Here is a 26696-nt window from a genome sequence, read left to right as displayed (position 1 = left end):
ATACCTCCAACAAAAAAGCAAATACACCAAAAAGCTTTTGAGCATAGTAAAGGAGAGTACAGGTACAGCCAAAAGAAGTAAGCGGGCTGGAGGGGGGGGGGGTAACCAGGACTGCAACAGTGAATACACTCGAACATCTACATTTATGATAAGTGTACACAACTGTACTATGTTATTCATGTTTCACTGTTGCAGTCATCACATTTGGGTAGATTCCCAAAGCTAAGGATGGGAGGAGGAATTTAGATAGCATTAGGACCAGCTATAAGGCCCTGCAAGACTGCAGTGGCAAAGCCAGCTCTGGATTTAGAGAAAATAGGCAGATGGTAATGCTTGGTGAAAGTATGTATAGAACTCCAGGTAGCAGCTTCTATGATGTCCCTGGTAGAGATGCCTCTGAGAAAGGCTGTAGAGATAGATGCAGCCCTGGTTGAGTTGGGTCTGATCCCCTGTGGGATAGGTTTTCCATGGTGCTTGTAGCAGAAATTAATGCAATGGCCTATCCATTTGGAAATGGTTTGCTTTGAAATAGCCATCCCCTCTGCCCCTGCAGCAAATGCCACCAGCAGTTGTTCAAATTTCCTTTGAGGTTTAGTCCTGTCCAATTAGAATCTAAGTTGTCTGTGCACTTCTAATGAGTGCAGTATCCATTCTCCTTTGTTCTGTGGATTATGAAAGAAGGTTGGCAAATGAATGGACTGATTAAGGGCTAAACTGGATACCACCTTGGGCATGAAGGAGGGATTGATCCCAAGGGACACCCTGTCTGCATGAAAGATGATGAAAGGCTCCACTGCCATAAGGGCCTGTAATTCAGATACCCTTCTTGCTGAAGTGATTGCTAAAAGGAAAGCTGTTTTCCAAGAAAGGAATTTTAAGTCTGCAGTAGGAGCTGGCTCGAAAGGGGGAAGAGTGAGTTTTTCCAATACAAAGTTAAGGTCCCAGACTGGAGTAGGAGCTCTCCTGGGTGGTCGTAAATTTTTGGCCCCTCTGAGGAACTACTTGAGAAGAGGATCCAAGAAGAGGGGATGTTCTGTGTTATAATGAGCTGAAATGGCTGAGGCATGAATTCTGATGGAGGAGAAAGACAGGCCCTTGTGAAGCATCTCAGTTAAGTATTGTAAAATCTGAGGTAAATTGGGCTCTGCTGTGCTCATCCCTTGAGATTGGTTTCAGGCACAGAATCTTTTCCATTTTTCAGCATAAGATTTTCTAGTACTAGGCCTCCTTGCTTCTAAAATGATATCCATCACCGGTTTACTGAGGGATGGTAAAGGAGAGATTAGGTAATTAGCTAGGCTGCTAGGTTCAGTGTTTGAAGCTGAGGGTGTAGAATCTGGTTCTCCTGCTGAGACAATAGGGTAGGAGTCTGAGGCAGGTACCATGGGGCCAACAGTGACACACTGCACAAGACGGGTTACCAGTGTTGGTGTGGCCAGTATGGTGCAATCAAAATCATCCTTGGTTTGTCTTGTTTGATCTTTAGGAGTACTTTGGAGAGCAGAGGCAGAGGAGGAAAGGCATAAAACTGATAGTTTTTTTCCAGCTGAAAGATAGAACATCCACTTTCCAAGCTTGTTTGTGGGGAGTCCTTGTGAAAATTTGTCCAATTGATAGTTCTGGGGGAAGGCAAATAGGTCTATATCTGGGCTCCCCCATTTCTTGTCAACATGCTGAAAATTCTTGGTTCCAGTTTCCACTCGTGTGGGTCCATGAGATTTCTGCTTAGTTCGTCTGCCCGTGTATTTAGCTTTCCTGGCAAGAACTGAGCTTGTAGATGCACTTGGTAGCTCAGGGCTGTGCCATGGCTAGTCTGCAGAGGGGGGTAAGAATGTGTACCCCCCTGATTGTTTATGTACCACATAACAGTTGTCAGTCTTTACCATTAATTGTCCTGGAAGAATGTTGTCCTTGAAGGCTGTCAGAGCATTTTATACAGCTAACATTTCTTTTTGATTGATATGCAGGTGCATTTGACTTAGGTTCCATTAGCCCTGAATGCACTTCCCTGCCAGGTGAGCCCCCCATGCATAGTCTGATGCATCTGTTATTAGGGTTTGGGAGGCAGGGGGTAGAGTGAATGACAGTCCCTTGTTTTGGTGACATGTCTCTGCCCGCCAAAGAAACTCCTATTGTAGGCAGGGAATGAGAGGGATCATAGTTTCCAGGCTGTGATAATGTTGACTCCATAAACTTTTTAGGCACCACTGAGGTTTCCTCATATGCAGTCTCGCATATGGAATTAGTAGAATGCAGGAAGCCATGAACCCCAAAGCCTGCAGAATTTGTCTTGCAGATAACTGGGTTTTTGTTGCCATTTGTTTGAAGTATGCTGTCAGTTGCCTTTGTTTGTCAGGCGTGAGGTAAGCCATCTGGGCAGTTGTATTCAAGCTTGCACCCAGGAATGTAATTATTTGAGGGGGTACCAGTTGTGATTTCTTTTTGTTTATGGTGTACCCTAGGCATGCTAGAAGCCTTTTTACAAATGCCAGATGTTGAAGAAGAGTGTCCTTGTCCTTTGCTTGAATGAGACAGTCGTCCAGATAAGGATAGATTTGAATGCTTTTTTGTCTGCAGAATGCAATAACTGGTACCAGACACTTTGTAAAGACCCTGGGTGCAATAGATAAGCCAAAGGGCAGTGCGAGAATTGGTAATGCAAAAAACCTGCTTTGAAGCAGAATATCTTCTGCATGATTCCCTTATTGGGATATGCAGGTATGCCTCTTTTAAGGCTAGACTTAATAACCAAGCATTCCTGCCTAGCACAGGCAGTAGCTGGTGTAAAGTCAGCATTTTGAATTTTGGAATGTCCATGTATGTGTTCAGAATCGAAAAGTCCAGTATTGGACGCCAAAAATCGTCTTTTCTGGGTACCAGGAAAAGTCTTAAATAAAAACCTTGTCCTTTCTACTTTTCTGATACTGGTTGAATAGCCCCCATACTCATGAGGGACATGACTTGTTTCTGGGCCTATGCCCACTGGTTTTTGTGGCAGATCCGGCCATCCATTTGGAACTGACAAAGTATGGAAATGAAATCCATTCCCCCTGGGATACTACGTTTAATACCCACTTGTCCTGGGTAATAAACTGCCAATTTTGAGCATGAAGTGTTAGTTTCCCCCCAAGGGGGCTGCCAAAAGGTAAGTGGTTGGTGCTGGCAGAGGAAAGTCATTGAGACTGCTTACTGTAGGGTTGTGCTTTGTTTCCTCCAGATTTGGAGATGGAGGCACCCCATTGCTTTGATCTGTAAGAACCCTGTGATTGGTATCTGGAGCCTTTTGTGTGCCTGGAATTGCCCTGAGTGGCTCTGTTGGACATAGGAAAGGACCAATTTTTAGTAGGCCAGTGCCTACTGAACCTAGGTGGCTGCACTTGCAAGAAATCTTTTACAGTTTGCATAGATTTTGCTTTGTCTTCCATTTTCTTTAAAACCTCTTCTGCCTTATTACCAAAAAGAGTATCATGCTGCAAAGGTGCATCCAATAATTTAGCTTTAACATGATCAGGCAGATTTTGCTCCTTGAGTCAGGCATGCCTTCTAATCACAGATCCAGTAACGGCAGCCTTACAAGAGGCCTCCAATGAATCAAAACCATATTGCAAAGTATGCTTTCCAACCTGTTCTGCTGACTGCAATAAATCCTGTAACTCTTTATTTTCCACACAATCAGAAATCAACATAATTTTCTGTTTCAGTAAGCCCATAACATGCTGTTGATATTTAAACATATGAAACTGGCAGTTTAAAGCCCTGATTGCCAAGGTTGCAGACGTATAAACCTTCTTACCCCATCTATCCAACGCCCTGGAATCTCTATCAGAAGGGGTAAGATTTTTGGCTGTAGAGTCCTTTACACACTTAGGACCCTGAGAAATAGTCTCAGGATCAGCAGTAGGATTTTTGAAAAGAAATTTGTGGGAGTCAGGAACCCTGTAATATCTGTCTGGCTTACTAGGAACCGAAGACAGGGAATCAGGAGCCATGCTTGATTCTGAAAACACATCATCAACAATGTCTAATACAGGAGGTATTGCCAAAGTCCTATGCTGAGGAAGAAGAAGGAAATCCCTAAGCCTCTATTTTGATTCAGAGAAGTCCTGACTCTTCCAGTGAAAATGTTCCCTTAAAGTATGCAGAGTCTCTCCAAAAGAGTGCTCCTCAGGAGGAGATGCAGACGGGATGGATTCCTCTGCATCAGAATCCTCATAGGGTGGAATAGAAAATTCCTGATCAGAAGTGCAATCAGAAGAAATGGAAACCTGATCTGAAGATTCATAGTCAGTGCCTTGCCTAGGCCTCTTAGCGGGGGGGGGGGGGGGGGGGATTGGGAACCCCTAATCAAGGTAATTAAATCCTCAGCTATTTTGATCATCTGTTTTTTAGGCGTAGAGGCCTGAGCACATGGCTCATGCATCGTTTTTTTAAACATCGAAATTGTTTTTTACCTTGTTTTTGTTGCTGGTGTCGGTTTAATATAAAAATGTTGAGGCCTGAAAACACCCTCAGAAGCCAGTACCTGCTCAGCGGCTCTGGACCCATCCAAGGAAGAGACATCCACAGGTTCAATACTCTGAAAATCTCATGGCATACCGGACTCCAAATTGGGTCTCGGTAGAGGCCTGCAATTCAAAAGTAGCAGGTATCAGGGGCTGTGAAAGCACATCACTGAGTACCGGCGAATGGCTTAGGAGAAGCTTCATCATCTGTTTTGGACCTCGACAGTCTGTCTCTTCTTTTTCTTTGCATTTTTTATGAACTCCGGTAGTCAGATTGCTAACCGAAGACATTTCACGATAATTAAATCTTGGACCAAAATATTTAGAAGCAAAAGTATACCGACTCTTAATAGTGCGTTGGTTAAATCTAGCGCAAAACCGACAGCAAGGCACGTTGTGATCAGGGCCTAGGCAAGGAATACAGTACAAATGAAAATCCTTATGAGGTATTTGCTTCTCACAAGTAATGCAATTATTAACTTTTACTGACATCGGTAAAGAGCAAGACGAAGTTTCCCCAATGGGGTACTTAGTTTTAGTTTGAAGACTTCGGTTCTGAAACTCGAATACGAAAATTTCAGGAGTCAGCCGACTGGCACTTACGAACTGCTTCTGCTTCGGGCACCACGCGGCAAGACAGACTGAACAAAATGGCGTTGGCTGCATGCTTTATACCCCTGCCGACTTGACGTCATGGAAGAGGAGACAGTAACTGACGCAGGACCCAAGACTTTGTTATTCAGGCCAACTGAGGGCAACCTGCCAGCAGATTACCCAAATGTAATGATTGCAACAGTGAAACACGAAGAACATCAGAAAATTCAGAATCTTGGTCAGAAGTATCATAAGCAAACTCAGTCCTAGGTCTCTTAGAGGGGGAAGGCTGGCCTCCCCTGATTAAAGTAATACGGTCTTTAGCCATTCTTATCATTTGTTTTTTAGGCATAGAGGCCTGACCATGTGGTATGGACATCAGTTTTCTAGGCATGGTTCGAGTTTTAGGCCTTGAAGAATAAGATGGCATCAGTTTAATACACAAGTCAGTAGGGCCTGAATACACCCTCAGAAGCCGGTGCCTGCACAGCAGCTCCGGACCCATCCAAGAGGTTCCACAGTTGAAGCATCGCGCGGCATACCGGACTCCGAATGGGTCTCAGTAGAGACCTGCGAATCTGAAGTAGCGGGTATCAGGGGCTGAGAAAGTGGCTCACTGAGTACCGGTGAACTGGTGACTGGCATAGGAGAAGCGTCGTCAGCAGCCTTGGACCTAGGCGGCCTGTCTCTATCTTTATCTTTGCATTTTTTTCGGAATGTCGGTAGTCGGATGGCTTACTGAAGACATATCAGGATAACTGAACTGAGCATCAAAATATTTAGAAGCGAAAATATACCAATGATGGCGACGATGGATAGTTCGTGGTATAAATAAGGCATAAAACAGACAGTGAGGAACGTCGTGGTCAGGGCCTAGGCAAGGAATACAGTACGAATGAAAATCTTTATGAGGTATTTGCTTTCCACAAGTAATGCAATTATTTACTTTTACTGACATCGGGTTAGAGCAAGAAAAAGTTTCCCCAACGGGGTACTTAGCTTTTAGTTGAAGACTTCAGTTCTGAAACTCAAAAACGAAAATTTCAGGAGTCGGCCGACCGGCACTTGCGAACTACTTTTGCTTTGGGCACTGCACGGCAAGAAAGACTGATGTAATGGTGTCAGATGCATGTTTTATACCCTTAACGACCTGATGTCATGGAAGAAGGGACAGCAACCAACGCAGGACCGAAGACTTTGTTAATCAGGCCGACTGAGGGCTACTGCAAGCAGATAATGCAAATGTGATGGCTGCAACAGTGAAACACGTAAACATCAGCTTGCCCAATACACTAATCATAGGTGACTCGATAGTGAGGCACACTGATGTTCCACTCACTAGGTTGAATAAAGAGAAGGTAACAGTTAACCGTCTATCAGGTGCCAGAATCTGACACATACCACACGCACTCAGGTCACGCAAGTACAAGTATAACTCTGTCACTGTCCATGTAGGTGTGAATGACCTGAGACGCACCTTCCTGGACTACATGAAAAGAAACATGGAGGAGCTCTCAGATTATGTGGCCCAAGCAGGTAAGACCCTAGCCTTGAGCAGCATCCTACTGTTGTCCAGAATGATACTGCAGTACAAGAAGAAAGTGATTGACTTCAACAATTGGCTAAGTTTCTGGTGTCATTCTAAGGGGATCAAGTATCTGTCTGCTTGGGATGAGATGATTGACAGACCTCAAAGCTTTGCCAGAGATGGCCTGCATCTGTCACCCCTGGGTTTCCATATACTGGCTAAGGCTCTTGCCACCATTATAGTACCTTTTTTAAGTGATGTTCCAAAGACCAAATTACCACCATAACAGCTATAAAGAAATGCAATCTGAGGGTCCTGCTGCTCACTGCTAGAAGTCTAAATCTCAAGATGCACTTAGGTTCATAGGTTCATAGATAGATACTAGGCTATCTGCCCTAGGGCATTTATAAGCCTAGCCAGAGTGTATTTGGCTTCGCCTCCCTATTAGATTAGCCTACTGTGCCTCTGTAAAGTAGGTCACAGAAGGTACCCTTTTAAGATTAGTTTACTGTGCCTCTGTCTAGCAGGGACACAGGAGAGATTCCCAGGGGTGAATTTGCGATTTCCCATCCACACGTCCAAATTTTGCTTGAAGCGGGTCAGCAAGGTGCTATGTCTAACATGAATTGGGATTCTATTCCAGAGAGAGGGGAGCCTCTGGGAAATTAATCTGTCCCTCCAGCATGTCCTATTTATTTTTGTGCTTAGGTTTAGGTCCCTGGAGCGTGTAGCTCTAAGGAACTTGGATTTTTTGAGGTGGAGCATGTCCATTAATTCTGGGTTTGACATGGCTTTGTACGTCAGGCATAGATCGCCTCTGAGTAGGCGGTAAGCAACTGAGTAGAGCTGGAGTTTCTTTAGTCGAGCTGCATAGGACATATGTTTGTAGCCCATGATCCTCTTGGTGAGGTACTTTTGGGGTCTCTCCAGTTGCTGCAGGTGTCGGGTAAGGTACATCCCAAAAGGGGCATTGTATTCAATTATGGGCCTGATGAGTGATGAGTAGAGGGGCACAACGACCTCTCTTGATCGAGATGCGAACCCTTTTGTGTTAAGGTGGGCTATATAGAAGGTCTTTCTAACCACTTTAGCAACGTGATTATCAAAGGAGAGATTACTGTCTACGTTGGTCCCCAAATCTCTAATTACTTCTTCCATACTTAATGGATTACCACCGTACTTAATGGATTACCACCTATGTGGTAATTTGTGGGCACCTTGTTTTTCCCAAAGGGAATGACTATGCACTTTTTAGCATTTAGCTTGAGGCCGTGGCTCTGGCACCAAGCATCCGTCTCTGTGAGACCCTTTTGGAGGATGCTTGTGTCAGCTGGAGATTCAATTATGGCCCCAGTTTGCAGTCATCTGTGAATTTTGTCAGCCATAATCCCCTCGTGTTAGCCTGAACCTCAGAGAAGTATATACCGAACAAGAGAGGTCTCAGAACTGAGCCCTGTGGGACGCCACTTTTAAGTGGATTGGATTCGGACATGGTACCTGCGATTCTGACCACGGGGGTTCTATCACTGAGCCAGTTTGCAACCCATCTTGTGATATAGGGGTTGATATTTAAGCTGGTAAGCTCATTTATGATGCCCGAGTGGGGTATTGTGTCGAAGGCTTTTGCGAGGTCCAGGTAGGCTGTGTGGACTACCTTGCCCTCATCTATGGCTTTGGTAACTGTTTCAAAGAAATCAACTAGGTTTAAGAGGCAAGATCTGCCCTTTACAAAGCCAAACTGGGTAGGGTCCAGTGTCTGGAGGCTCCCAATGTCTTTGTTTATGAGTTCCATGATAATACGCTCCATAGCTTTACAGACCAGACTAGTCAGGCTTATGGGGCGATAGTTTCCGGGGTCCATTGTAGCACCACCTTTGTGGAGTGGGACTACTGTAGCTGTACGCCATTCTTTGGGTACATATCCTGTAGTAAGGCTAAGTTTGAACAGTGACTTAATGTGAGGGTTCAGTTCTTCTTGGAGCTCATGTAAGACACAGCCTGGGACACCATCCGGTCCTATAGATGCTGTGTTTTTTGCTTTGGAGAGGGCAGCTTTCACCTGTACATCTGTGATGTCAGGGAGGTTACATTCAGTTGGGATAGGTGTTTTCTCCTTTGGGGGGGAAGGGGGGGAGAAGTTTGCGCTGAATCTGTCTGCCAGGATGTTGGCTATGTCTGTAGGTTCGGTATACTTTGTACCGTTATGCAACAGTTCAGAGCATATCTGGGAGTTTCCGCCCATGTTTCTGACATAACTAAAGAAGGCCTTGTGATTATCTCTAGTGTCTAGGGTAATTTTTCTTTCGAAACTGGCCTTTGATGATTTTATGAGGGATTGAAGTTTCTTGCTAATACTGATCAGAGATGCCTTCCCTTTTTGGGATTTTGCTCTGTCATGTAGTAGCTTCCTCCTTCTGTTGTATAGCTTATTTATGGCCGGGGTCCACCAGACCGGTCTCCTGTTTTTGGAGGAGTGAGTCTTGGTTTTATTTGGGATAGCAAGTTCCATGCATTCCTGCAGGTGCTCATAGAATGCATTTGTAAAGGATTCTGCGGATTGGGCTGTATTATCCTCTGGCCCAGGGGCTTTGAAGGATTCCACCTCAGTCTTGAGAAGTGCAAAGTTGGCTTTGGAGAAATTCTTTACAGTGATTTCCTTGGCTGGGGGTGGGGACGGGATATGGATGTCCAGGGAAATTTGTTTATGGTCTGATCTTACCAATGAGGGGTTTACCTCTGGTGTGGAACATAGAGTCCCCCAATATGTTGTTCCCTCGTGTGGGATTGGTGACCAGTTGTTCCATTGCGTTAGAGTTTATAAATTCAAAGAACCGTTGCGCGAGGGTGTTTGGGCTTGAGTAGTTTTCCCAGTCAATGTTTGGGTAGTTGAAGTCACCTAATAACATAGTGTTTGGAGAGACCTTCATATTCTCCAGTGTTCTCAGGAATGCCAAGTGGGGTTCTTGTAATAGGGAGGGTGTTCTGTAGCAGTCTACAAACTGAAAGGCAGTTTTGCCCGCTGTTAGTTGCACATGGATGGTTTCCGATGCTTCGTGCAGTGCCACTAACCTGGAGGTGTAGGTATCTTTGATGAATATAGATACTCCCCCTCCTTTTGTGCTTTGGTCCGAGTTTTGGGGCCGAAATGCATGGTATGAGTTATAACCTGGTAGTGCTGGGGTGCTCTCAGGAGCCTTGAACCAGGTTTCTGTTACTGCACAGACATTGATTTTCTCCATACTGAGGAGAGTCTCTAGTGCGTGCATCTTGAGGTTTAGACTTCTGGCATTGAGTAGCATTACCTTTAGTTTTTTTATCTTTGGGTTGTCTGTGGAGGTGGGTTTGTCCTTTGAGCCTTGCCTAAAAAAGGCACTATGGGGGTGGCAAGAGCCTTGGCCAGTATACGAAAGCCTAAGGGTGACAGGTGCAAGCCATTCCTAGCGAAGCAATGTGGCTTGTCGAGCATGTCATCCCAGGCTGACAGACACTGGATCCCCTTTGAATGACACCAATACTTTAGTCAATTGTTGAAACTGATCATTTTGTCTTTATACTGTGGCATCATTCTTGGTGAGGGCAAGATGCTACTCAAGGTCAGGGACATACCAGTCTGGGCTACATGGTCAGAGAGCTCCTCTATGTCTCTTTTCATGTAGTCCAGGGAGGTACGTCTCAGGTCATTCACACCAGCATGGACAATGACGGAGTCATACTTGTACTTGCTTTGGAGTGACCTGAGTGTTTGCATTATGTGGCGGATCCTGGCACCCGACAGGCAGCTTACAGTGACCTTCTCCTTGTTCAGTCTGGTGAGTGGGGCGTCAGTGTGCCGGACAATAGAGTCCCCTATAACAAGTGTATTTAGTGTGTTGTTTGGCCTTATGGGCTGTGACTGTGAGGCACACCGATTTTGTGAGATATGTGATTTGTGGGTATTGTTGAGGGGTGTCTGTTGCTTGGATATCTGCTTAGGAGGTCTTTGCTGTTTAGGCAGATTTTTATTTAGAGCCTCTAAGTATGTTTTTGTGTGTTTATGTGTTGGGTACGCAGATGCAATAGGTCTGTGTGAGCCTGGATTTGTGGTGTGGGTGGTTACCTTTTCCTCCTGACTGACTGTGCCAGTCTTGGGTTGAGAGAGCTCTGCCTCCAGTTTGGCTGTGTAACTGCATCTCTCACATGTATTAGAGTTTGTTGGAAGGAGGAGAGTGTTGTCTGTGTGCATAAGGCAATTTTAATATTGCCTCAAAATTCCCAGATTCACCAGCTGGACTGGAGAGTAATCTTGAAACTGACCCTTGGACATACCAGATTAGTATAGGGATCTGTTTTTTTTACTGATCAGATTAGGGAAGGGAACTGTTTTTTCACTTGATCAGGAAGGACCAATCGGGAGTCTAATACTTATGAGAAGTCGAGGAGGGTGTAGTGCTTTAGTTAGTTAGCGTTTCCTTATAAGAGCTGAGTAAGTGCAGGGCTTTAGAAAGAGAACAGAGTGATTACTTTGAGAGTTTAAACAGTTCTAAGGGAAAAAGTGAAGAGCAGACTTTGTGGAGCCTGGAATAGTTTAAACCTGTTTAGGTGGCGCTGCCCGACGCTGCTCAGTGTGCAAAACAGCGCAAAAAGAGAGTTGTAGGGTTTTAAGAGAGAGAGATCAAGGAGTTTAGAATTGACCCAAAATGGCCAATAAAACTACAGCTTCTAGGTAGTAACCACTCCTCCAGTGACAGGCAGGCTGTTCAGTGTTAACCACTCCCACTGGTGAACACAGAGACTTCCCTTTAGCCCAAGCAAGCACTGGCCTTCTAGAAACTTCCAAACAGTTCAGAACAGCAAATCTGTAACAGAACTTTCTTAACTTTCAGAAAGTGGGAAAAAAAGCAAGATTTTTTTTTTTTTCTTTTTGTTGTAGTTTAAAGGTAGCAGAGATACACAAGCAGCAAAATAATCACAACAGTGCAATAAATGACCCCACACTTGAGTGCTAGGCCAAAATCAGGTAAAATGCAGTTTTTAGAGAAAAAAACGATTTTAAATTAAGTGCAACACAGGAAATGCAGTAAACAGGCTCTAGATGTGTTCCAAGTACTGTTACTGTTACAGATATAAACTTTAGCAAGCCGGAAAATGCCATAAAGTAGGCGGCAAAGCAGTAAAACTTAACAAAAAATCAGAAGAAAATACTTAAAATCACAAAAGTGGCTCCCTTTCTTCTCTCAGCATTTTCTCCTCTTGGTAGGTGCTTCAGCAACAACTAGCAAGCCTGAAAAGCACTCCTCAAAATGGAGAACATTGAGATTTGTACTTTATCGGATACCTGGTTTAAAGCAGTAGAAAGCACCCCAGCGCTACCAAGCTATAACTCATTCCACACCTTTCGGCCCCAGAACATGGACCGAAGCTCCAAAGGTGGTAGTGTCTCCATATTCATAAAGGATATGGACACCTCCAGACTAGTAGCCCAGCATAACGCATCTGAGATACTTCAGGTAAAACTAACATTGGGTAAGATGGCAATTCAGGTCGTAGCCTGCTATAGGTCCCCAACCATGTCCCAAAACTCTTACTCCACATTCCTAAGCACCCAGGAAACTATTAGGGTCCAACCCAACATTCTCATACTAGGTGATTTCAACTACCACTTCATCAACTGGGAAAACTACTCATGCACCAATACACTGGCCCAAAACTTCCTGGAATTCATCAATTCCAGTGCCCTGGACCAGCTCATTCTTACCCCCACTAGAGGAAGCAACATCCTTGACCTGGTTATTACAAACACGGGCAACTATTGATCTACACCAATAGTCAATTCCTCCCTGGTTAGATCTGACCACAAACTAATCATCATGGAAATCCAAATCTCACCCACACCCCCAGCAAAGGTAACCACCATAAAAAACGTCTCTAAAGCTGACTTTGGGCACCTAAAAATGGGTCTATGTTAAAAGACTGAAGAGGTGTTTCAGCGTACACCTCTTGGTTGACACGTAATGAGCGAACGCACTAAAGCGCGAACTCTCAAAACAGAGTTTTTTTCCCTGTGAAAGAAACCACTAGCGCGCACACACACACACACACACACACACACACACACACACACACACACACACTTCAAAACATAACAATGTGGGGGGCTTCACCCCTCATCCCGCCAACTAAATATACCAACTGCAAGACTGCACTACAGTGAGGAAAGGGGCGAACACACGGGGATGGCCAAGCGATTTCTTTCCCAGGGAATGAAATCGCTGCTTTGAGCATTCGCGCTTTAGTGTGTTCGCTCATTACATGTTGACCAAGAGGTGTTCGCTGAAACACCTCTTCGGTGTTTTAATATAGACCCCTAAAAACAGAGGTGGCTAACTTCACAGCACCCATGTCAATGAAAAATAGATGCATGACTGCCGAATCATAAACCAATGCACTGTACGAACACATACATAAATGCATAGAACTAGCCATACCCAACAGAAAGTACAGTTGTGTACACTTACCATAAATGTAGATGTTTGAGTGTATTCACTGTTGCAGTCATTACATTTGGGTTATCTGCCTGCAGGTAGCCCACAGCTGGCCTTAATACCAGAGTCTTGGATTCCTGCGTCGGATGCTGTTCCTGCTTCCATGACGTCAAGTCGTCAGGGATATAAAACATGCAGCTGACGCCATTACATAAGTTTTTCTTGCCCCAGATGTCAGGTGCCCCCATAATGGGAAGGAATTATATATTAAGTTACACCTCCAACAAAAAGCAAATACACCAGAAAGCTCAAATACACCAAACAAGAAGGAAAGGTAGAGCCAAGAGAAGTCAGGGGGTTGGCGGGAGGGTAACCAGGACTGCAACAGTGAATACACTCGAACATTTACATTTATGGTAAGTGTACACAACTGTACTATGTTCTTTGTGTTTCACTGTTGCAGTCATTACATTTGGGTAGATTCCCAAAGCTAATGAATAGAGGAGGAAGTTAGAGAGCATTAGGACACACTATTAGGCCCTGCAATACTGCAGTGGCAAAACCAGTTCTGGATTTAGAAAAAATAGGCATATGGTAATCCTTGGTGAATGTATGAACAGAGTTCCAGGTGGCAGCTTCTAGGATGTCCCTGGTAGGGACCCCTCTGAAAAAGGCTGTAAAGGTAGACGCAGCCCTGGTGGAATGTGATCTTATCCCCTGTGGGGTAGGTTTTCCATTGTGCTTATAGCAGAAATGAATGCAATGGGCTAACCATTTAGAAATGGTTTGCTTTGAAATGGCCTTCCCCACTGTCCCTGCAGCAAAGCCAACTAGCAGCGGTTCAGATGTTTTGAAAGGCTTTGTCCTGTTCACATAAAATCTAAGTTGTCTGTGCACGTCCAAAGAGCGCAGAATTTGTTCTCCTTTGTTTTGTGGATTAGGAAAAAAGACAGGCAAATGAATGGACTGATTTAGGGCCACACTAGACACCACCTTGGCCATAAAGGAAGGATTGGTACTGAGCAAAACCCTGTCTGCATGAAAGATAATGATGGGCTTCACTGCCATGAGGGCTTCTAATTCAGATACTCTTCTTGCTGAACTGATGGCTAGAAGGAAGGCTGTTTTCCAAGAAAGGAATTTCAACTCTGCAGTTGCAGCTGGTTCAAATAGAGGGAGAGTGAGCTTTTCCAATACAAAGTTAAGGTCCCAGGTGGGAGTAGGGGCTCTCCTGGGGGGGGGGGGGTATTAACTTTTTAGCCCCTCTGAGGAATTGTTTTAACAATGGGTGAGAGAAGAGGGGTGGTTCAGTATTATAATCTGCTGAAATTGCAGAGGCATGAATTTTGATTGACGAGAAGTATAGGCCCTTATGGAGCATTTATGTTAAGTACTGAAGAATACGAGGTAAACTGGGCATTGTAGTGCCCATTCCTTGGGTCTAGCTCCAGGAACAGTATCTTTTCCACTTTTCAGCATAGTACTTTGTAGTACTAGGTCACCTTGCTTCCAGAATGACCACTAGTACCTGCTTACTGAGGGATGCTATTGGAGAGCTCAAGGAATTAGCCAGGCTGCAAGGTTCAGTGTTTGAAGTTGAGGGTGCAGAATTTGGCCTGCCTGCTGGGACAGCAGGGAAGGTGTAAGAGGTAGTGCCACGGATCCAGCAGTATCATGCTGCACAAGAGGGGGTACCAGTGCTGGTGAGGCCAGTTTGGTGCAATAAGAATTGTCCTTGGTTTGTCCTATTTGATCTTTAGCAGAACCTTCAAGAGGAGAGGCGGGGGGGGAGGGGCATAAACCGAGAGGATTTCCTAGGTGAAGAACAGGGCATCCACTTTCCAAGCTTGACTGTGGGGAGTCCTTGAGCAGAATTTGTCCAATGAGTAGTTCTGGGGGGAGGCAAACAGGTCTATCTCTGGAGTCCCCCATTTGTTCCTCAAGAGGTTGAATATTTGTGGTTCCAGTTTCCATTCGTGTGGGTCTATAAGATTTCTGCATAGGTCGTCTGCCAGTGATTTTTAGCTTGCCTGGCAGGAATTGAGCTTGTCGGTGCACTTTACACTTGGTATCTCAAGGCTGTGTTCCACAAAGCCATAGCTAGTCTGCAGAGAGGGTATGAGTGGGTTCCCCCCTGCTTGTTTATGTACCACAAAACTGTGGTGTTGTCTGTCTTTACCAATAATTGTCCTGGAAGATTGTGGTCCTTGAACACTGTCAGGGAATTTTGTACAGCTAACATCTCTTTTTGGTTTTTATGCAGGAGCATCTGACTTGGGTTCCATTTGCCCTGAATGCACTGCCCTGCCAAGTGAGCCCTCCATGCATTGGCTGATGCGTCTGTAGTCAGGGTTTGGGCGGCACGGGGTAGATTGAAAGAGAGCCCCTTGTTGAGGTGGCAGGCCTCTGTCCACCAAAGGAACTCTGTCTTTATACAAGGAATGACAGGAATCATTGATTCCAGGTCCTGAGAATGTTGACACCATAAGCTTTTTTAGATACCATTGTAGTTTCCTCATATGCAGTCTTGCATATGGAATTAGAAGATTTCAATAGGCCATGAACCCCTGGGCTTGCAAAATTTTCCTTGCAGATAGCTGGGTCTTTGTGGCCAGTAGTTTGAAGTAGGCTGTTAAATAAACTTGTTTCTCTGGCGTGAGGTAAGCCATCTGGGAAGTTGTGTTCGAGATTGCTCCCAGGAATACAATCTATTGGCAGGGTACCAGATGAGATTTTTTTTTGTTTATGGTGTACCCCAGCAAGGTTAGAAGTTTCTTTAGAAATGCCAGATGTTTTAATAGCATGTCCTGGCTTTTTGCCTGAATTAGACAATCATCCAGGTATGGGTATATCTGAACATTTCTCTGCCTGAAAAATGCAGTGGCTGGAGCTAGACACTTTGTGAATACCCTTGGCTCAGTAGATAAGCCAAAGTGAAGTGCGGAGAACTAATAGTGCATGGAGCCTGCTCTGAAGCGTAGGTATTTCCTGCAAGATTCCCTTACTGGAAAGTGCAGGTAAGCTTCCTTTAAGTCTAAGGTTACCAACCAGGCATCTTTGCCTAGCATAGGAAGCAGCTGTTGAAGTGTTAACATTTTGAATTTTGGGATTACCAAAAATGTGTTTAGAATAGAGAGGTCCAGGATAGGATGCCAGGAGTTCTCTTTCTGGGAACCAGGAAAAGTCTTGAGTAAAAACCTTGTCCCCTTTCTTCTGCTGGGACAGGTTGAATAGCCCTGCTGTAGAGACTCTGCCCATGGATTTGGGGGTAGATCTGGCCAACTGTTTGGGGTTGGTAAAGTGTGGAAGTGGAATCTGTATCCTTGGAAAACTATACTTAAAACCCATTTGTCCTGGGTAATGAGTTCCCAGTTTTTTGCATGCAGGGCGAGCTCTCCTCCTAAGGGAGCAGGCAGCTGAGCAGGGCTTGCAAAGGTTAAGGTTAAGTCATTGTGACATTTTTCCATAGGGGGTGTCTTACTACTTCCAGCTTTGGAAGTGAGCTCCCCACTGCTTAGGCCTGTGTGTAGCCTGAGACTGTAACCTAGGTGGTCTGCTGTTCCTGGGTTTGGACTGGTAAGCTGCAAAAGATTTATTCTGGTACCTCGGCTGAGTGCCTTCAAAGGAATAAACATTCAACTTTTTTGCACCTTATATACTAAGCATAACACCAATTAAGTAATTAATCAGTTACAGAAAATTAAAGAACCCAAGCAAGCAAAATTAAAGAGACATGGTTTGTATGAATATATATATAAAAAGCATTAACTTATTTGAATATAAATACATACACAATTACATACAAATACATACATGAAAACTCATGAGATCCTCCTGGTCGCCCCATTGTATCTTGTTGTGGAGGTTTTTTGGAACATATAGGTATATTCTTAGATAGTATTCTTAAAAAAGAGCTAAAGAATGTACCTTCTCATATCAGTAACACCAATCAGTATTGTCAGCTTATTAAAAACTTCAAATGGGAAAAAACTCTTTATTGGGCCACTGTAGATGTAAAGGCACTTTATACCAGTATTAAAACTAAATTTGGTTTGGAGGCAATTGGGAAAATTTTAGGAGAGGGTCCACGTACTTCTTTTATTATTTTACTTTTAGAGTTTGCACTTACCCATAATTATTTTCTTTTTGATCAAAGAATGTTTCTTCAGAAAGAGGGGACCGCTATGGGGGCTACTTTTGCCCCCACTTATGCTATCCTGTTAATGTCATACTTTGAAATTAGTTTCTTATATACTTTAGATTTTTTCCAGAGAAATGTTGTCTCTTATTACAGATATATTGATGATTTGATCTTTATCTGTAAGGGAGATAGATTGGAATTTGATACATTTGTGGAAAGTCTTCATCAAAATAAGTTTGGTCTGGAATTTACATACACTGTGAACTCTCATAAAATCCAGTTTTTGGATATTTTGTTGTATATTGATGAAAAAGAACTAGTTCAATTCAGACCTTTTAGGAAGGATACAGCCTGTAATAATTTTTACATGCGAGTAGTGCGCATCCTGCACACTTAATCGAGGCACTTCCGTTTGGGGAGTTTAAACGTATCCAGGAACATACCTCTGAAAGAATTCTTTTGAATCTGGAATTTGAAAATGTTAGACATAGATTAAGGTCCAGAGGTTATTCTAAAAGTCTGATTGAAAAAAGTGTTGATAGACTGTTAAATTTAAACAGAATTGGCAACAGGGCAAACAAAGTTTTTCTAAATAGTTCAAGAGATAATGAAATTGTACGTGATAGTGACAGTATATTTTTTGTTACAAAATTCTCTCCTTTTTCTACAATGATGAAAGACGCTGTAGATTTTTTATGGCCAATTGTTTGTAAAAATGAGGAGATAGGCCATCTGTTTCCACATCATGTTTCGTTTTCCTATGGTAGATATGCTAATCTTAAGGAAATTTTGAAATTCAAGTTTAATTTTGGTGATCCTGTTAGTTCAGGGAGGGTTACCTTGCCTCACGGCATGTTCAGATGTGGCAAATGTAAAATTTGTAAAAATGTTAAGAATTTATCGGGCAGCACTATTAATGGGGTAAAATATACTGCCCATAATCATTTTAATTGTAAATCATGTGGGGTAGTGTACGTTATTGCTGTGACTGTGTTCCACCTAAATATTATATTGGTCAAACAAAACGTCAATTAAAAATACGTATTTTGGAACACATGGGTGATGTTAGGAATGCTACAACTGATAGCCCAATTTCTGAACATTTTAATACAGTTCATAATGGTGTTATGGACTCCTTATTTTTCTGTGCCTTAGCCAAACCTACATTTGGCAATACTGGTAATTACCTACAGAATCTTTTGAATCTTGAAAGTAGATTTATTTTAAAGTTTGGTACTTTGAAACCAAGGGGCATGAATTTAGAAACTAATATTACTATTTGATTAAGTTATTGTAATATTCATCTTGCCAATAACATTAGTGGTTTGTGATGCTCCTCTAGGTAATTTTTCATGTATGTATTTGTATGCAATTGTGTATGTATTTGTATGTATTTATATTCAAATAAGTTAATGCTTTTTATATATGTATTCATACAAACCATGTCTCTTTAATTTTGCTTGCTTGGGTTCTTTGATTTTCTGTAACTGATTAATTACTTAATTGGTGTTATGCTTAGTATATAAGGTGCAAAAAAGTTGAATGTTTATTCCTTTGAAGGCACTCAGCGGAGGTACCGGAATAAATCTTTTGCAGCTTTTCCAGTTTCGTTTGGTTGGTTTATTCGTGTGTTGCTGGTTTTTTCTTTATTTGGACTGGTAAGGCATAGAAGTGACTGGAAAGGACCAATTCTTAGAAGGCCAATGCATACTAAATCTGAGAGGCTGTACTTGCAGGAAATCTTTAACAGTTTGCATAGGTTTAGCTTTTTCCTCCATCTTTTTAAGGACCTCTTCTGTCTTGTTGCCAAACAGGCAGTCTTGGTTTAAGGGAGCATCCACTAATTTAGCTTTAACATGATCTGGCAAGTTTTGCTCCTTAAGCCAAGCATGCCTTCTACGTACAGACCCAGTGACAGCAGCCCTGCAAGATGCTTCTAAAGAGTCAAAACCACATTGCAAAGTATGTTTATCAACTTATTCAGCAGAATGCATTAAATCCTGTAATTCTTTATTTTCAGCACAGTCAGGAATCAACATCATTTTCTGTTTAGGTAGTCCCATAATATGCTGCTGATACTTTAACATATAAAACTGGCAATTTAAGGCCCTAATGGCCAAATTAGCAGAAGTGTATACCTTCTTACCCCATCTGTCCAAGGCCATGGAATCTCTATCAGAGGGGTTAGGGTTTTTGCAGCAGTAGACTTAATGCCCTTTGGTCCTTGGGAAATGGTCTCTGGATCAGTAGGATTCTTGAAGAGGACCTTGTGAGAGTCAGGTACTCAGTAATACCTCTTAGGTTTTCTTGGAGCTGGAGGTAAAGTGTCTGGGGCTAGGCTAGATTCCAAGAAGGCATAATCTACAATGTCCAGAACAGGAGGGATAGTTAAAGGCCTGTGCTGAGGGAGGAGTAAGAATTTCCTAAGTTTCTTTCTGGAGTCAGAGTAATCCTGGTTTTCCCAGTGGAAATGCTCCCTAAGAGTATGCAAGGTTTCACCAAAAGAAAAATCTTCTGGAGGGGAAGCAGAGGAATGGAATCCTCTGCGTCAGAATCCTCATAAGTAGATAAGGGCAAATCCTGGTAATCAGAAGAAACAGAAATTTCAGAATCCTGATCAGAAGAATCAGAAGGAAAATCGGTTCTAGGTCTCTTAGAGGGGGAAAGCTGGCTTCCCCTAATTAAAGTAATAAGGTCTTCAGCCATTCTAAGCATTTGTTTTTTAGGCATAAGGGCCTGACCATGTGGTTTGGACGTCAGTTGTCTAGGCGTGGGTCGAGTTTTAGGTCTTGATGAAGAAGATGGCATCGGTTTAAAATGCAAATCTGTAGACCTGAATACACCCTCAGAAGCTGGTGCCTGCACAGCGGCTTCGGACCCATCCAAGGTAGAGACAACTGCAGGTTCCATAGTCGAAGAAGCATCTCGTGGCATACCAGACTCCGAATGGGTATCAGTAGAGGTCTGCGAATCTGAGGTTGCGGGTATCAGGGGCTAAGAAAGCGCCTCACTGAGTACCAGAGAACTGGCAACTAGCTTAACAAAAGCGTCAAAAGCAGTTTTGGACCTATGCAGTCTGTCTCTGTCTTTATCCTTTCGTTTTTTAAGAATATCAGTAGTCAGATGGCTTAATGAAGCCATTTCTGGATAGTTAAACCAAGTACCAAAATAATTTCCTGTGAAAATATACCGACGACAAATAGTTTGGGGGTTAAATAACGCACAAAGCCGACAGCAAGGGAAGTTATGGTCTGGACCTAAGCAAGGAATGCAGTACGAATGAAAATCTTTATGAGGTATTTGCTTTCCACAGGTAAGACAATTGTTAACTTTTACTAACATCGGTTAAGAGCAAGAAAAAGGAATCCCCAACGGGGTACTTAGCTTTTTTGAAGACTTTGGTTCTGAAACTCGAAAATGAAAATTTCAGGAGTCGGCCGACTGGCACTTGCAAACTGCTTCTGCTTCAGGCACCACGCAGCAAGAAAGACTGATGTAATGGTGTCGGCTGCATGTTTTATACCCCTGACGACCTGATGTCATGGAAGAAGGGACAGCATCCGACGCAAGAATCCAAGACTCTGGTATTCAGGCCGGCTGAGGGCTACCTTCAGGCAAATAACCCAAATGTAATGACTGCAACATTGAAATATGAACATCCATGATGCTCTCTTCCAAAAACAGGAAGCCAATCTGGTGGTCCCCTGCCATTAATAAACTCTACAACAGAAGGAAGAAACTGTTGCAGATGAAGGTGAAGTCCCAGGACTGGAAAAACTCCCTTATTAGCCTTAACAAAAAGTTGAGATCCCTCATCAAAACCTCTAAATCCAGCTATGAAGGCAGAATTGCAGCAGACACTAAAAACAACCACAAAGCCTTCTATAGTTATATCAAGAACCTCCATGACAATACCCAGGTTTGCTCTGAGTTACTGCACAATGGTGCCCTCTATACTGAGCCAACAGATATTGCCAACATACTGGCTAACAGATTCAGTGCCAACTTTACCCCTCTCATCCCCCCTAAAGAACCAATCACAATACCAGAGGAATGCCAGGCATCCGGCATTACTGCAGCACAGGTTAAAGCTGCATTGTCCAAGGCCAAGAATACAGCTTTCATGGGACTCGACAATATCCCTGGATATATTCTATATGAACTACAAAGTGAACTGGAACCACATCTGTGTGCTTGTTCAATCACAGCCTCACCTCGGGCTTTGTCCCTACCGAATGGCGCACTGCTACAGTCATCCCTCTCCATAAAGGGGGAGTGACTACAGACCCTGGGAACTATCACTCCATTAGCCTGACGAGTCTGACATGTAAGACTATAGAGTGCATCATCATGGACCTAATTAACAAGGATTTAGGGAATCTTCAAACTCTGGATCCCACGCAATTTAGTTTTGTGAAAGGAAGATCATGGCTGCTTAACCTGGTTGGCTTCTTTGAGTCAGTCACCAGAACTGTGGATGAAGGCAAGGCAGTTCATACAGCCTACCTCAATCTGGCCAAGGCCTTTGATACCATTCCCCACTCAGGAATTATTGACACACTCACCAAACTAGGCATCAACCCCTATATCACTATGTGGGTTGCAAATTGGCTCACAGATAGAACCCACAGTGTGATAGTAGCAGACTCCAAGTCAGACTACTGACCAGTCATGAGTGGAACCCCACAGGGATTGGTCCTGGGTCCTCTCCTGTTTGGCATCTACTTTTCAGAAGTCCAGGCTGACACGGAGGGACTCTGACTGACCATGTTCACAGACGATTGCAAGCTGGGCGCCATTATTAACTCCACAAGTGATGTAGACATCCTACAGAAAGGCCTCACTGAGACCAATGACTGGTGTCAAAACCATGGCCTTAAGCTTAATGCCAAAACATGCGTCATCATCCCCTTTGGGAAAAATTCAGTTCCCACTATTTACCTCATCGATGGGAGCCCACTCAACAGTGAAAGCATTATAAGAGATCTGGGGATACAGGTTGACAGCAACCTCTCCGTCGACCACCACATTGCACTGTGGTCAGAAAATCCTTCTATGTAGCACATCTCATTACCAAGGGTTTTGTATCCAGGAAGAAAGAGGTCATCATCTCTCTCTACTCTTCCCTCATTAGGCCAATCATCGAGTATAATGCCCCATTTGGCATGTACCTCACTAGACACATGCAACAGCTGGAAAAGCCACAAAAGTACCTCACAAAGGGGATCCTAGGCCTTAAACACATGTCCTACATGGACAGACTCAAAAAACTTCAGCTATGGTTTGTCTCATATCATCTACTAAGAGGCGATCTCTGCTTGACTTACAAAGCCATGTCTGACCCAGCTCTGTTAAAAATGCTACATCTAAAGAAATCCCAATCCCTCTGCACCACATGCTGCAGAGACCTCAACCTCATTACCACAATCAACAGAACATGCTGGAGGGACAGGTTCATAACCCAGAGACTGCCCAAGCTCTGGAATAGACTTCCCATACATGTCAAGCAGAGCACTTCACTGGCCTTCTTCAAGAGAAAACTTTATGAGTGGATGGGAAATAGAAAGTTTACCCCGGGGATCACTCCAGTGGCTCTCCTTGAAAGAGGCACTGGGAACTAACATTGGGTGGCACAATGCCAGGGCACTTCTATGGGCTAGGCTTGTAAAGGCTCCAGGGCCATTACCTAGTACACACCTATGACCCTATGAAATGATAACTAATGATGAAACAAATACAACGCTAAGTTTAAATAATAGAAAGTTTTGGTGAGTTGGATTTTTGCTCTCTTAAGTCACTCCTTGCATTACGTAAATTACACTGTAGATTCTTGTATCATTTACCACCCCAGACTAAACAGAAAAAAAGTACAGTTGTGTACACTTACCATAAATGTAGATGCTCGAGTGTATTCACTGTTGCAGTCATCACATTTGGGTTATCTGCCTGCAGGTAGCCCTCAGCCGGCCTGAATACCAGAGTCTTGGATTCCTGCATCGGATGCTGTCTCCTCTTCCATGAAGTCAGGTCATCAGGGGTATAAAACATGCAGCCGATGCCATTACATCAGTTTTACTTGCCCCAGATGTCAGGTGCCCCCACGATGGGAAGCAATTATAATCTATGGTACACCTCCAACAAAAAGCAAATACACCAGAAAGCTTAAATATACCAAACAAGAAGGAAAGGAAGAGCCAAGAGAAGTCAGGGGGCTGGAGGGAAGGTAACCAGGACTGCAATTTATTAAGTGTACACAACTGTACTATGTTCTTCGTGTTTCACTGTTGCAGTCATCACATTTGGGTTGATTCCCAAAGCTAAGGAAGGGAGGAGGAAGTTAGAGAGTATTAGGGCCAGCTATTAAGCCCTACAAAACTGCAGTGGCAAACCCAGCTCTGGATTTAGAAAAAAGAGGCATGTGGTAATGCTTGATAAAGGTATGTACTGAGCTACAGGTAGCAGCTTCTAGGATACACCTGGTAGGGACTGCTCTGAGAAAACCTGCAGAGGTAGATGCAGTCCTAGTGGAATGTGATCTTATCCCCTGTGGGGTAGGTTTTCCATATTGCTTGTAGCAGAAATAAATACAATGGTCTACCCATTTGGAAATGGTTTGCTTTGAAATGGCCTTCCCCTCTGCCTCTGCAGCAAAGCCAACTAGCAGCTGTTCACATTTTCTGAGAAGCTTAGTCCTGTCCAAATAGAATCTAAGTTGTCTGTGCACGTGCAAAGAGTGCAGTATTCATTCTCCTTTGTTTTGTGGATTAGAGAAGAAAGTAGGCAAGTGAATGGACTGATTAAGGGCCACGCTAGACACCACCTTGGGCATAAAGGAAGGATTGGTCCTGAGGGAAACCCTGTCTACATGGAAGATAATGAAGGGTTCCACTGCCATGAGGGCCTGTAATTCAGACACTCTTCTTGCTGAAGTGATGGCTAGAAGGAATGCTGTTTTCCAAGAAAGGAATTTCAACTTTGCTGTTGCAGCTGGCTCAAAAGGAGGGAGAGTGAACTTTTCCAATACAAAGTTAAGGTCCCAGGCTGGAGTAGGGGCTCTCCTGGGGGGGTCTTAAATTTTTGGTCCCTCTAAGGAATTGTTTTAGCAGAAGGTGAGAGAAGAGGGGTGGCTCAGTATTATAATGAGCTGAAATGGCAGAGGCATAAATTTTAATTGATGAGAAAGATAGACCCTTGCGGAGCCTTTCTGTTAAGTACTGAAGAATATGAGGTAAGTTGGGCACCGTAGTGCCCATCCCCTGAGCCTGGCTCCAGGACTAGTATAGTACAGTTGTGTACCTACCATAAATGTAGATGTTCGAGTGTATTCACTGTTGCAGTCATTACTCTTGGGTTATCCTGCTGGCAGGCTACCCGCAGTCGGCCTGAATTCCAAAGTCTTGGTCCGGCGTTGGCTGCTGTCACCTCTTCCCTGACGTCAGTGTGCCAGGGGTATAAAATATGCAGTCGACGCCATTTTCTTCAGTTTTTCTTGCCCCAGATGTCAGGTGCCCCCAAAAGGGTAGACTAAAGATTATGCCAATAAACATGCATGCACTAAGGTAATCATTCCTTCATCTACAAGCAAATACACCACATAGGTTGTATAGAATAGAGAAGTATAGATAAGACCCAGCAAACGAAAGGGGGATGGTGGGAGGGTAACCTGGACTGCAACAGTGAATACACTCGAACATCTACATTTATGGTAGGTACACAACTGTACTATGTTCATCGTGTTTCACTGTTGCAGTCATTACTCTTGGGTTGAATCCCAAAGCTGAGGATGGGTGGCTGGGGCTAAATAGGATTAGGAGAGGCTATGAGGCCCTGCAGAACTGCAGTGGCAAAGCCTGCTCTGGATTTAGAGTAGAGAGATAAGTGGTAGTGCTTAGTAAAAGTGTGCACTGAACTCCAAGTTGCAGCCTCTAAGATGTCTTTGGTTGGTACTCCTTTGAGGAAGGCTGCTGAAGTGGCTGCTGCTCTGGTTGAATGTGGCCTAATGCCTTTAGGCACTGATTTGCCATGTTGTAAATAGCAGAAACCAATGCAACGGCCTATCCATTTTGAAATGGTCTGTTTTGAGATAGCCTTTCCTTGTGATCCTGCAGCATATGCCACTAAAAGTTGCTCAGTCTTTCTGAAAGCTTTAGTTCTGTCCAAGTAGAAAAGTAGCTGTCTGTCTATGTCCAAAGAATGCAGAAGTCTCTCACCCTTGTTCTCTGGGTTTGGATAAAAGGTAGGCAAGTGAATGGTTTGGTTAAGGGCCACACTGGACACCACCTTAGGCATAAATGTCGGTTTGTCCTCAGAGAAACCCTGTCTGAATGGAAAATGATAAAAAGTTCCACAGCCATGAGTGCCTGTAACTCCGAGACGCATCTTGCAGAGGTTATTGCTAGGAGCAGAGCTGTTTTCCAGGATAAGAATTTTATATCAGCTGTTGAGGCTGGCTCAAAAGGAGGCAGTGTGAGTTTTTCCAAGACATAATTGAGGTCCCATGCAGGTATTGGTGCTCTCCTTGGAGGTCTTATGTTTTTGGCCCCTCTGAGGTACTGCCTTATTAAAGGATGATAAAAGATAGGTGGTTCCGTATTGTAATGGGCTGAAATGGCAGAGGCATGGATCTTATTTGATAAAAAGGATAGGCCTTTGTCCAGCATCTCAGTTAAGTATTGTAAAATCTGAGGAATATTTGGTACAAACGTGTCAATTCCTTGTGCCTGGTTCCAAGCACAGAATCTCTTCCAATTTTCTGCATAAGATTTTCTGGTACTGGGCCTCCTGGCCTCCAAAATAACACCCATCACAGCTTTGGAGAGAGGAGTGCTCTGAATGGCTACATTATTCGCCATGCTGCCAGATTTAAGGTCCTGAGTTGGCTGTGCAGGATCTGATTGTTTTGTTGGGTCAGTAAGTGAGGAATTTGAGGCAATGTCCAGACTTGACCTTGAGACAAGTTCTTTAGGACTGGGTGCCAGTGCTGGCATGGCCAGTCTGGGACAATCAGTATCATTATTGGCTTCTCTTGTCTGACCTTTAGGAGTACCTTGGGGAGGAGAGGCAGTGGAAGAAAGGCGCATACTGTTAGGTTTTTCCAGCTGAAGGATAAGGAATCCACTTTCCATGCTTGCTTGTGATAAGTCCTTGTGCAGAATCTCTGTAGTTGGAAGTTGTGAGGGGAGGCAAATAGATCTATGTCTGGGCATCCCCATTTACTTGTTATCATGCTGAAGACTTGTGGATCTAGTTTCCACTTGTGGGGATCTATGAGGTTTCTGCTTAGTTCATCTGCCAGAGTATTTATCTTTCCTGGCAGGAAATGTGCTTGCAGGTGAACTTGATAAGTCAATGCTGTGTTCCACAAAGTCATGGCTTGTCTTTAGAGGGGGTAGGAATGTGTGCCTCCCTGCTTGTTTATGTACCACATGACTATAGTATTGTCCGTCTTTATCAGTAGTTGTCCTGGATGA

General features: G+C 43.7%; 1 protein-coding gene across 1 annotated transcript in view; it reads right to left on the bottom strand.

The window, feature by feature from the left end:
- Positions 1-26696, bottom strand: part of PLOD1 (procollagen-lysine,2-oxoglutarate 5-dioxygenase 1) — a 1142395-nt gene that overhangs the window by 709958 nt on the left and 405741 nt on the right. The gene's annotated exons all lie outside the window — the stretch shown is intronic.

Source organism: Protopterus annectens, chromosome 2.part1 (genome assembly GCF_019279795.1).
Source record: "Protopterus annectens isolate FY-2018-M chromosome 2.part1, PAN1.0, whole genome shotgun sequence".
Taxonomy (NCBI): domain Eukaryota; kingdom Metazoa; phylum Chordata; order Ceratodontiformes; family Protopteridae; genus Protopterus; species Protopterus annectens.
This window is presented reverse-complemented; position numbering and strand designations above follow the sequence as displayed.